At 42.2% G+C, this 13382-nt stretch overlaps 1 protein-coding gene and 1 long non-coding RNA gene across 2 annotated transcripts in view; one reads left to right on the top strand and one right to left on the bottom strand.

The window, feature by feature from the left end:
• LOC110837873 (membralin) overlaps window positions 1-13382 on the top strand; it is a 294281-nt gene that overhangs the window by 210256 nt on the left and 70643 nt on the right. The gene's annotated exons all lie outside the window — the stretch shown is intronic.
• Window positions 5504-13382, bottom strand: part of LOC147872230 (uncharacterized) — a 74120-nt gene continuing 66241 nt past the window's right edge. Inside the window, exon 3 of the long non-coding RNA XR_015537740.1 lies at window positions 5504-5590. This is a non-coding gene — a long non-coding RNA (uncharacterized LOC147872230). The remainder of the gene's footprint in view (window positions 5591-13382) is intronic.

Genomic DNA, 13382 nt, shown 5'->3' with positions numbered 1-13382 from the left:
ACAGAAATATGACGCGGAGATGTGGATTAATTTCTCCTGTCTCAGAATGGGTCCAGTAAAGGGCTTTTATGAATTCGGGTATGAACCTACGGATACTATAAGAGCAAGATATTTATTGACCGGCTGAATTGTGAGTTTCTCATGAAAGGTAAATTACTATTAGCACACAATTCTAGTTTCCATGGAGATTTTGTCGACACTTTCTTAATTGTTTTAGTTTAGTTCTGAGTTTCTTTGGTGTTCGTTCGGGCTCCCTGACGCACTGGATATCTTGGCTAACTGGGAAAGTTCACACTTTTGAAGAAACCCCGGCGCCGTGTATTCGGACCTGCCTCGTACTGGCTGAATTAGGAGGAGCATTCATCGGTATGACCCGACAGCTGGGGTTCGAACCCTTGCACCGCCGCGTGACGTGTGCTGAACGCTGTTTTGTTACCTCGCCCGTTCTTGCGCGCTCCCTCTCTCTCTCTGATGCACAATTAATGTGTATGCCCAACGTGTGCCTTAGTGAACAAAGGCGGCTCATTTGCATGTGACAGATGCAATCGATATTTCATGTGAAGGTGAGGCCTCCGCCCCACAAGTACAATAATTAATTAGACCCCATTATGTGTACAGTATCCCTGATTTTCAATAACAGAAGAGAACTGGGTTGTAAGACAAGTGCACTTAGGCCTGTTATGCACCGTCTGATATACCTTTCGTATTTTTCTCACCCGGTAAAGTAAGTGAGCCACGTCAAAGGTCTTATACGCAATTTGTGTCAATTCCGTATAATTAAGGCCTTACGGGGAGGCTGTTCCAGTGTCCGTGATGGTCTGTTTGTTTCGCCCTGAAACTCTCATTGAATTTTGATGAAGCTAAAATTTTATAGGGAAAATGTTTGCTGGTTTTCGTAGGGTCTGCCTCTAGCCCAAATGACGCGGAACTCGGTCTGAAGAACTAGGAGCGGCGACTGCCACCAAAAAGGGTTCATATTTAAGGACGTAGCGACATGACCGGATCTCACGAAGGTCTGCATTTGAAGTGTTAGGCATATGTGTTCATGTTTGTGCGCGCGCGTGTGTATACTATTAAAATGGATCGAAATAAATATTGGTTTCGGGGTGTGGGTCCTTAAGAGAGTGAAATCTTTCAATCTTCAATGCGATTGTTGGCTTCAGTTCATTTATTTAAGCCTATTTGCGGTCCATTTAAGGACGCCGTCAATAGCTGAGACTAGTACGACGTCGAATGATAGAATGGCCACTGAATAATGAATCGGCGTAACGCAATTTAAGGTTCTGTTCCTACAGTTGCGTGGAGAGACTGAGGACAACCACGAGAAACTATAGGGTGGGCGGTCTGTGGGATGCATTGAGTGGTTACAGATGATTACAGGCCGAGTTTCAATGTGGTTTCAATGAGGTTTCAGTTTATCTGCTAAGTGTGGACAAGTGACACTCGACATGTTTTGTACGTGTAGTATACGTTGAAGGAAGTGTTCAAATGCTGTTCAGCGATGGGAGAAACAGAGCTGAGGCCGAAGAATTAATACTTCATTCCTATTTCAAAAATCCCCCTCCCCCAGTTTTGTTAATCTGTTATCAATCAGAAAAAATAACTATACAAAGTCAAGCATCTTGATGTCTTTAAAATGAATAGGTAATGAATTTTCTGTCTACTTCTCAAGCTTCATTCCCTTATTGAAGTTGATTTCAGAGGTCTCATATTACGTAAATATAGGTCAAATAACAATTTCAGAAGAGCAATGTCACTAATACACGTGGAGTATATTTGGAGGCCCGAGTAAGCAATGTAAAGTTACCTCTGTGTCTAACCCCTACGCCATTGTAGTTATTTTCGTTTCTGAATTCAGAACAAGAAACAGTGAACTGAATTTCTGGTCACACGGTCGTACCCCAGCCTCGGCACACGGAACACAGACGTGCACGCCCTCCAATTTCCGCAGCAGCTTCCGGCTAGGTGGCAGTAAGATCGACCTCTGCGGTGTTATTACTGCGATAATTAGCCCAGGGGCCAGTGGGGGGAGGGGACAGGGGTGGCGTGTGGTTTTGTCGCCAGGTGACACCACAACCGCCTCGTGCCCAGCGAAGCTTCAGGGTGAGTCTACTTGTGGTTACTCCACCTCCTCTTCTTATTCTTCTTCTTCTTCTTACGTGCTGAAGATACGGCAAACCGCGAATTGGAGGCTGTGGTTCGTTGGGCATGTAGGAATTGCCTGCCAGATGTCGTCCGTTTCTCGGTGGCTGCTGGACACTGCTTATCGTCTTTCTTGAGCATTGGCGTTGTGACAGACCGCGATCTGAAGGTTTTACTTCAGGCACTACCCGTCCCTTTCATTACTTCTGATCGCTATGTGGAACTCCATATTTTAGGCCAAATTCTATGAAGTCCTTTCGGCGTGTAGTTATGTGCCAAATCTTCCCCTTTTTTATCCGCACTCACCATCAGATTTTATCTCGCTGTGAGTAAGAAACTTTGTTTTGAAAGTGCCATTCCAATTTATTGAACTGAGTACGTGTTTCGGTCACGGACGGATAAATTTCGCGGCAATTGGTATCGTCACTTTTTCCGGGCCGCCCTGATGATGGACACAGCAGTACTACTAATTTGTTATCCTTTCAGACTTGTGGGGTAGGAAGAACTCAACATTCACATTATTCGCCGTAGCATTCTGACAGGTCAGTGGCAAATATACGGCTGCAATTAGGGTAATGTATCAGATAGGTACGAAATAGTGTGGCAGCCGCTCGAACGGTTTCATTTTAACGAGTCGTTGTAATTTGATGTGAGAAACAAATTGAATGACCTGATCCTACGTGCACATGCACACGTTCTGTATCGAGCATCCATTTTTTTCGTTTCTTGCGCCGTGGATTTTGTGCTGACGAAGATGACCCTTCGAGTTCCATAAAATTGGGGCATGTCTTTGAATAATTTAGAACTCACGATTTCTCATGAAATAAACTGTAGGGCAGTAGTAAATTAGTTAATCCTTCTCCATCAATTCTCCTTACAGCGACATAAAATTCCTCAATAAAAATTCACATCCTCATTATCTGAAATACTTTGCGTTCCAGTTGTGGGCAGACGCAATGAGAATATTAGCCTAACGTGTGAAGAAAACGTATGTATCGTAAAGCCTCTCGTTTTGGTTTTCCGGAGCTTAACATTCTCGCAGTGCAAATTTAAACTTCGTTAAGTAACACGCGAGTCGCTGTAGCTTCCTCTTAATTTTAATTTTCCATTAGCATGTTCACTCTTGATATTGTGGGTATGTTCGCGTTGCCTCAAACCAGCGTAAATGATTTAATTCAAATTAACTAATGCATCCGGGAGTACTTTTACCGTCATCAGATCATTTTGGTGGGTGCACCCTCTGTGTTAATTATCCCACAAACAGATAGCGGTATTCAAATTAAGCCATTTAATGAGAGCTTAATTTAACGTATGGGCCTTGTTCCGTGCCCGCACAGCTCGTGCTAGAATTTCTTCGCTTTGTCTCCAGTCAGATGTCAACACAGCGTCTTACCACTGACCCGTGTTAGTCTGTATGTCCATCTTTGATGCCAACCGCAGAAATTGTTGCTTCGTTACGTTTTTCGTAAGTGGCGCTTAAAACTATATTTATTTTTTATTTATTTCTAATTGTATCCCCCCGGACTTACCGCGTAAAATCGAAACTGAACCCAGCGAGAAGCACGCTGTTACGCGTTTAACAGCACTAGACTGTTCGCAGAGTCTGTGCAGTTACTGAAGCAATTCCTTGAATTCCTGTGATTTTATTCAGTAGATTATGTATTTCTGTTATGTGGTCATTGATTTGTATGGATCTACAGCCGTGTTTATTCAAGCAGAACTGAGAGGTCAGTGGCGTAAATGCGTGGGTAATAACTAAACATTTATGTTTTCCGTGATGTTTGAAGACAATTTTTGTGGGTTGTCGGTACGTTTCATTCGGACATGTATCGCATAAAGATTGTTATTTGTGCAGGCCTGCATATAAATATTTAACGTACAAGATAAAACATTTCATCGACTGTGCGAAACATTCGAAGAGTTTGTACCCCGTATGCACGCCATGACTGTAAATGTTGTTCCCTTGCCCCCTCGACGCGACGTCCTCACGCACATTGAAACGTGAGAGAGGATTTGCAGATCTCTCGCGCAGACTGACAAGAACTTGCGAACCGAACTTTCCTCGAAGTGCTTTGGTCTGTAAGCTGAGGCCACCACGAATTCTCAATCAATAGTTACAAAATTACGTATGACAGGAAGAAAGAAGTGAGCAATACCTTTTCATTGTGTAATTTTTACTAGCACAAAAATAACCTTCGCTAAATGTTGCCCGACGAAACACCGAGGTGTGTGTGTGTGTGTTTCTGTTTACTAACTTAAAAAATACTGTAGCTATAAAATTCCACGTGCCCAACTGTAACATTAATTAGCATTTAGACATCACGCTGTGTTATATTGTTTTTATTTTTTAAGTTCTTAAAATAATACGCCGATAACAGTAATAAGAATAAACATTTTCTTGAACGGCAAATGAATATCTGTGAATGTCTGAAGAAAGAAAGAGTTAGCAGAATTCCATTTCCAGTTCCGGATTTCCTAAAAGGTCGGTAAGAGCGAACGCTGCTTGCACGAGCCAGGGTATGGTACGTGCCTTTATTTGCCACAGATTTTGAAGAAGTTATAAATGTAAGAAAGTTTTCCACTCCGTTTTTAAAATTAAAAAGCAGGCGCATGCTCCGTCCGTCCCGTGTTCGACATTCCCAACTTTACCCTATTTCGTTGACGTGAAACTCCCTTTTCGAGTCCGGCTGAAACGTAATTGTTAATAACGATTTAATGACGTCATACAGTTTTATCGTTGGTCATGTCGCGCGCTAAAAACGCTGACTTCACGAACCGAGATTTTGTGTTGGTTTATGTTCCAAGCGACAACAGGTTTTAATGCTATTTGCTCCAAGTATATAAACTGAATGGTTAATGATAAGAATGTGTCCGTCCATCTGCCTGCCTCTTAACGGATGCCAGTTAAATTTCGTGTATTAAAACTCGTCGTGCGCTCGTATGTAACCCAGTACATGGCACGTAATCCTTGAATCTAACTGTAAGGAGGATGTAATCGAAGTTACTGCATCGATTATCAAGTTGTGAGATGACACAACTTAAAAATATTTCTTTTATTATTTCGGAAACTGTGAAACTGGTGCGTGTATTGGATTGGCATGTGAAATTATTTGTTGGAAATCATCCGGCTTGTGGTTTGAACCATCACAGGGAAATTTTCGTATCTTTAGACAAGTTAAACAAAGAAGTGTCTGAAACGGGGGGGGGGGGGGGGGGGGTATTCTGCACACGTGGGCCACAGCTACGAACATTTTGCTCTGTACTTCAAGAGAATGAAGACGAAGGCGCAGTGTTGTTCCCGATAAAATTCTTAACTAAGGAAAGTTTTTGTGTATCAAGCACTTTGTGTGCTGGCTACGTCATCATAATCGCCAAATTATACTTGCCTTTTCCCGCCTGTTGCGATGTCATCTTTCGGGCTGCAGTGTTGACACTTGCGGGCGGAATTCTGAAAATGAAAGCGGAGTCCGTGTTACGAGGGACATGCAAAGAAAAAAAAATTACACTTCTTATGAGTGCACTGAAATACACTGACGTCATACTGATATGTGGACAGCCCTGACGTCTTTACATCAGAGCATTGAGAGTAAAACGATTAGAGCTGTATTCTTGGGAGTACATCGATATTCCGAAGACTTTCTGCACGCCGCACCACGTAGGTCTATGCTACACTCATGTGATCCGTGGTCACTGTTGAGCTTTAGTTCAGTGTTGCACTAATTTGACTACAGCCGACTAGAGAATGACAATTTGTCCACCGGACCATTACGTCGGAAGTATATCCGAGGTCACTTTGTGAAAATCTCCGCGGATATTCTACAGACTATGAGTGTTCGTTTTTTGTAGAACAGTGTGAGGGTTTTTTGAGTGCGATCAAATGTCGTAATGTTTGTGGTCGTCTTGAATAGCATCTCATTACGACGCTGTAGTCTGTTACAAGAAAGATGAATGAAGACAGGTTTAAAAACATCTCAGTCCATTATCAGTTATTATCAATTGCCATCTCGTCTCAGTCCAGTGCTTTTGGAACACGCCCTTGGCAAATGTTCTTTGGAATCCGAGAGCCCTTCCGAATTGCAACAATACCGCTAAGCGCCCGACGAGAAGCGAGACAATCTAGAAGCAGCGTCCTCATAGTTGTCTTACGTAACACCACGCGTACCTCCAGCAGCAAAGTTTTCTCTGTATTGTCTTGAAATAGCATGAGAAAAATATGTACAAGTTTTGTCCCGGAAACCCCGGCGATTTCATTCCGAGACAGCATTAACCAGCTGATTACTCAGCAAAGAAGACAGGTTTTTAATATAGGAACTGAATTTAAATATTGTTTTGAAGCGCATGAGCAAAGCAAGCGAAAAATATCATCTCGATTTTATCAAACATCCTTCTTCGTCTTCCTTGTATCCTCCTTGAAAGAGGTTTTCCTAACAAAGTCGTGATAGTTTCTTGTCACTGCTGTCCGTGCTGCATGTCTTACCCATCAAAATCCCCTCAGTGTTTCTACTCTAAGGGTGTCAATGTCCCTATAGGAAAACTATGTTGGACATTGAACAGTGTTTGTATGTGATATCTCATAAAGTGTCAATATCATGACAACCAGTCACCTGAAGACAGGAATAGGATCAACTCCCGAAACGTCGTGTATGTCGAGTATACCACAGACATTGGACAATGTTGAAAATAGTGTTCCTGTAGCGAATGGACCATCGCCTCCAGCAGTTTCTCTGCATCGATCACCAGTTCCTCGTTACGTAATATTCAAACACCCCCCCCCCCCCCCCCCGTGCCATCCATCTTACGTCCAAATATTGCCTCAAACACCAGTCATGGCTTTCCTCAGCAGCAAGGGCGAATGGCTCTCGCGTGTTTGCTTAAGTCGTCGGTGCATAATTTCCTTCCGGTGGCATCGACCCTCGTCCTACGTACCACTGTTGCATGGAGACTTGTCACTCGGTGCATTTTTCGTTCAGTGGAACTTTCGCTGTCTGATCGCAATTTAAAATTTAATGAAAGCATTCGGTGTTATTGAAGAGGTGAGAATATGTCAGTGGGATTTGTTGGTTGTTGTTGCTTTTTAAGTCTGCCCTTTGACACTCTCACAGTTTTTCAACGTGTGGATTTTTCATTTTATACCCAATTTCCTAATCGTCCCACCCCTCCTGTGTGTGTGCAACAGCATGTTCTGTCAAAACGACTTTACGCTGATTGATGGCTTGTCATTTCATCGTCAGTGGACCGGGTCCTTGCTTCTAGCGCTGTGGTCGAGAGTGCGTGTAATTCGCTCTCAACACCAATCAAATATCGATGAATGTACTACTCCTGTATTTTTTTTAAAATTGAAATGTAGGATGATAAATAACACAGTCCCTACTTTTTTAATAATCCACGTCCGTCCGTTACCAAGCAACCAAAGTTCAGAGCGTTCGTGTTGCTAGTCAATTAGAGAAGATTGGCAGTGGAGTCGTGTTCATGTGTGTCATGACGCAGGACAAAATCTTCGTTCATCCATGTGATGGCTTTTGTTGGTCGCCCACTCTCATCGCCAAGTCTCAAACGTATCGCATCGAATTCCATAGTAATGCCACTTGTCATGGCCTCGTGCTTCAGTTGCCAGTAAGTACATCACAGCCCGTATTATCGATTTATTTACTGACGTTTCGGAGGAACGTTCTACCTCCTTCTTCAGGGTTAAACTAGTGTCGCACGATTTACGTAGGACGGCGTAAGGCTGTCACGAATTACGTTTCGTTTGAAATTAAGATAAGCAAAAGTCATTATTTTCATTTTATCTCGCCGATCGATTGGCGTTGCTTTATTATTAGTGGTATTTTGTGTTCTGCAGTTGGCAGACGAAGACAAATGAAACGTAGAAAAGACAGAGGAAATTATTTGGCGGTGAACCGCGTGGAACGATGGATGCTATTCGTTTGATGAAACGCGAGTGAGAGGATAATATTAAACTGGAATCGGAAGGCGACCGTTACGGATGTGCGAGCTGGACTGAACTGGCTGAGGGTATGTGCAATTCAGTGCGAACTTCTGTGATGGTTTTGTTGAACAATCGAGTTTCTTGACAGCGGTGGATATTTTGATCTGCGATATGACGAATAACTTCAGTGAAGGCGATCATAGTTTCACTCACGTAGGCCATGTTGCATTGGTTACGCACGTGGTCGCTTGGTAGCCAGTCGGCCGCTGATAACACGTGACGTCCAGGGCTCAGAGGCATCGCGTCAAATTTGTAGTTAGCCAGTTGGTCACGGAATGCTCTGCTTTAATGGAATGCGGATATTAATTTCCTTCTTCTCAACAGCCTGGCTTCCTGGATCAATTGGATTCACTCTGAACCCTCACGCACTCTTTGTGCTGTGCAAAATGTATTTCAATTCTATCCTACGCCACCGCACACGAAAAAACCCTTCGCGATCCAGTTATTCGACATGCATTTTAATGTTATCCTCCAGTCTACACCGAGGTTTAAGAAGTGACTGTTGCCGCCGGCAGATTTTCGCGTCGTCCCCGAATAAAGAGAGACACTGAAGTTGTGAAGGAAGACGTCACATTACGGACTTCAGAACGAAAGCGCATTTACTCCACGGAGGTTCGTACACGCGACTTCAGTATTCTCTTTGTAGTTGCGAGCGTCGGGGACGTAATCTTGCATTTGTGTTAAGACGTGCGGAGCAGGCCCGTACTTTCTGCGGGGAACAAAGACAGTGGAGTAGGGTTACAGAACCCTGTCTTAACTCCCCCCCCCCCCCAGTTTATCAGTTTTTCGTCAGGAGCTTCGCGTCTGTGAAATCAATAGCATTATGTAACATGGTTTATGTATCTTGAACATTTTCTAAGCTCTGATACTTATAAGATGCCTTTTATTGTTACGAGCATTAGAAGTTAATCTGCTAATGCACACATGGGAGAAATACACCACGTTGTGTCTCCGCTGCCAGCTACTACCTTGCAGAAAGTTTTAAATTCGTACCACCCTATCAAACATTGTATAACCAGGCTCATTGAGCGGTGCAGAAAATAACATTTATTAAGAGCAATAGCTCATGGCTCGGAGTGGCCTACCTCCACCATGTTCGCGGTCTTTGGAGCCACAGGCTTCGATGCCCAATGAGGCAGTGCGGCGGCCAGTCTGTGTGCAGGGAACTTCGCCGGAGAGAGAGAGACAAATCCTGAAGTCAAATTTCCCTGCCTGTTGTGAGCTAGGTCCAATCTTGCGTTTTGTTCTGTATATATGTCGAACGTTGCTGGTCGGTATTCCAGCCGGAAGCCTGAGCAGAGTGAGTTTTGTTTGACTTCATCCTCTATGTTCTTTTTTTAATATCTACTTTTAATATATTTTGATAATTATTTATTTTAATCCGTCTGATCACAATATTTAAAATTTCTTATAATTAAGATAATAAAATATCATTCATGTTCCACATCGATTGATCGATTTACATTTTGGAACATTTACACAACATGTTTCGGTTTTTATAAAACCATCATCAGGTGTAAAATATATCTAAGAACTTAAAACTCAATTATGATTTCTGTAGTTTTTTTTGGTGATGTTTCATTACGTTTGTTTTTTCCATTTTTGGGCGAAGGTGTTGTTTTTCTTAAATGTTATTAGATGTACATATCGGCCTGTAAGTAAATGATTGAAAGAAACACTAAAGAATTTGAAAGAATTTATAAATGAATTTTGAGAATAAAATGCAAAATATATAAATTATAGTTAGAAAGTATCAATAAAATGGAAGTAAAAATAAATAAAAATAAAACACACCAAAGATGTAGGAGTGAGTGTCCCGATATTTTGATAATTTGGAACTGTATTATATTATTTTGGTTTTAACCCCTGTAATCCCACGGCCGTACTACCTCCCGGTCTCTAATCTGTTGTCACGGTCGCCAAGGGCGCAGTTATTAGTGCCATTAAAATTTAAATTTTCATTTGTTTATCTGGTGAACCGCGGATTTCGTATCCTCGTCGGTCGAAGTTGTTCGGACGAGGTCTTGGCCGCGAGGCATCCACTGCTGCCAGTCAGACGGGTTTCCGGTTCATTTCCATGTGGAGGAAAATTCGTCACCTTGAATGTTTCGTCACTCCGTTTCAGTAAGTTGTCTCTCCTTGTCCTATTCATCATCAACGTTTTATAAGCAAACCAAAGTATATTCTGTTCTGATTCCTGGTTCCTGCGAGGCTAATCTGTTAATTTAATGAACAGCCACTTTGATGCCTGTCCGTCAGATAGATGTGCTTCTGTTTTGCAGGAACAGTGATATTTTAAACAAGGATTGTATTTCGCTTGTTAACATCGCACAATCTTAATTACCGTATATTTTCGTTTAAACTTCTGTGTCGGCCATATTCATTAGCCGTTGACGTACGCCCTGTTCTCTCCTTGTTGTGTTTTATCTGTCATTTGTATCTTTCTCGTGTCGTGTGCATTTCTGTTTTTATTAGAGTCCTTTTAAGTGGCAGTTCTTAATTGGCTTTCTTTCTGTCAACAAACACTTTAATAATTACATTAGATTACATTATTTTTATGGTCCTGATGACATAGTTTGGGTAGAACCGAGGTCACGTAGCAAAGGGATGGAAAACGTTACAGTTGTTGGTGGGGGCCGGGGGGGGGGGGAGAAGCATCTTATGTAATGGATCGCAGACAAATGAGGTGGGAGTGTGTACTCTGGGTTCGACAGGTTCAAGAAAGGGTCCGATGGTCGCGTTCTCCGTGTTCTATGATGTGCACATGAGCAGAATCTTGTTTAATACAAAATTATTACTCGTAAGTGTGACATTCCGAATGTTATAAAGTAACTGCTGGTTTTAGAATGATCTGCTGTTTTACAATAAATTGTAAATTCCCATTAAATTCTAATGAAGTGGAAACCGTGATTTTAAATATCAAACCTAACAGCGTTTACCAATACTACATATGTTTATGGGAATTAAAATGAATGCTATTTGTGAAGACTGTTATTGTCAATGCTTGGCCACTCCTGCCAGCTTTATTATCTCAGTTGTCCCCCCAATATAAATACATTGTAATTGCAAAAACAAGGAATATATATATGAAATTAGTGCAGAAACTGCTTGAAAGGGTGTTAATTGGCAGACTGGCGAGAAGATGGAAGAATTATGTTAAGACAGGTGATGAGCAGTGTACTAAGACATAGTCCTTCAGCCAGGTGCGTCATCGCTGCAAATGACGTATGTAAATTTTTGGACGTATTTGGCATAAACATTGTCTCCCTTGAGCGAACGTTCTCAACAAGGGAAATGATTTAGCTTCGTTATCTGTCTTTTTATATTTTTTAAAGTTTTACAATTATATTAGTGTTCCCTAGGTGGATTATTTGTTTTTATTTATATTTCTTCATTTATTTTGCTTTGTGTTAATATTGTTTCTATTTTGGGTTTGCCTGTACTTGGCAGTTATATTTAATACTGTACATGTATAAGTTTAGTTAATCTGTTTGTGTAGTATTTTTCTTTATTATTTCATTATTATTGTATGTATTATCAGTGTTTGCCTGTTATAGGCTTCTTGCTGTTGGTAAACACGTAAATAAATTAACTGAATTTAATTGAATTGAATTAAATTGAATCAGATTTGAGGTGTTCGGAGTGGGATGGAACTGGTTCAAGATGGTGTCCAATGGCGCCTCTTTTGTCATCCGCGTTTAAGCCTTCTGGTTCTTCTCCCACTAAAACTTTAGTTTTAAGTGACCGGGCACGGTAATTCTGATCGTGGAAGAAGCTTCATAGTCAGTTTCATCTTCCCTCACAGATGGAAGTGCATTTTGCATTTATTTTGTCGCTGCCGTGTGTTCGACGGGCTGGGGCGTATTTTCCGTGAAGTTTCGTGAGTATCCCTTCTCAGTTCCTTGAATTCCATTTCTTCCAGCGCAGAGTAGCCACGTTTAAACGCAGAGCGTGTAGTGCCGGCAAAATATTCATACTTAGGCGCGTTATTATACTTCGACGAATTCAATTTTCACCTTATTTATTTACAAAACAATTTTTCTGCTTACTCCGAGTCCCCTTCGTTCACATTTTTCCATATTTTTGCGTTTTGTTCGAGGTTTTTTTTTGAATATTTGATGACAGTGTCGTAGTAGCGTTCTCCAGCTGCAAACATCTCGAGCACCCCCCCCCCCCCGCCCCGCCTGGATGCAGAATCTTGGCGCCAGGGCGAGAATACAATAAAGTACCTGAAAAGCGTCCCGAGTTTGATAAAACTCGGTGCAAAGTGGTCGCCAGCAAGGACAACTTCGCCATTAGCCATTAGTTATCTTCGTATTCGGCACCTTATTGGTAAATCCTTACGAACATGTTTCGGTAAAATATCCCTCTGTTTTCTGTTTATGCCTGCATACGAATTAGTGGATTACATAACGCCTCAAATTAATTCGCACATCGGCGAGCTGTTATGGCTTGATGACGTTGTGTCAGTGAAGACAACACGCGTGTGAAGGGACTGATTGAGTCGATGGATCGTATCGCTTCCATAATCCATGCCCTCTTATTTTTTTTCTCTCTCTCTCTCTCTCTCTCTGCTCCAAGCTACGTAGCGTGTGCCGTTAATAAAGCGTCGCTAGATAAAGTTTAAGCACAGAACACAGGAGAGAGGTTCTGTCTGTCGGCCACGGAACTGGCGGTTCCAAGTGCGAAACGAGAGTTTCACTTGGCCACAAGAGAACGCCGCGATCATGCGATTCTCCGGCTCCTGTGTTGTGCAAGTAATCTAAACCAGATTTTGCAGGCGCTTCATTGGAGCGACTGGATGGAGGAGCCTCTTTTAGAAAGATCGAACGTCTCACTTACAGGTCTTACTCATTTTATAGACAGTGATGATTCGGTCAGTTGAATTTATTCATGTGCGTGGCAACAGCCATTCCAGGTCAGATACAGCCAAGCACTGAAACAGCATCACAGTATAAAATAATGTATTGTAAGACGAAAGCAGGAAATCATCGACAGTCATCACTTAGGTTCGAATCCGCCGCCTCCCGAACTTAAGCAGCTTCTTCTTTGTTGCTGACTTTGCGTGTTCGGTTAACCAGACTGAGGAACCACCAAGTAATTCTCCATACGAATCGTCGTCTTCTGTGATTAAATCATGACATTTCGGCTGCGAACCTGCCACAGCATTGTGTACTTTTGTTCCTTGAACATGGCTGCCGTCATCTGGGTCGTAGCACCGCCTAGTCTGGTAGAAGTTTACCGACGTTTC

The sequence above is a fragment of the Zootermopsis nevadensis genome, unplaced genomic scaffold (assembly GCF_977971745.1).
Source record: "Zootermopsis nevadensis isolate Lab colony 2312 unplaced genomic scaffold, Znev_1.0 Znev_ptg000029l, whole genome shotgun sequence".
NCBI classification, from domain to species: Eukaryota; Metazoa; Arthropoda; class Insecta; order Blattodea; family Termopsidae; genus Zootermopsis; species Zootermopsis nevadensis.
The sequence above is the reverse complement of the archived record's forward strand: the minus strand, read 5'-3'. Positions and strand labels throughout refer to the sequence as shown.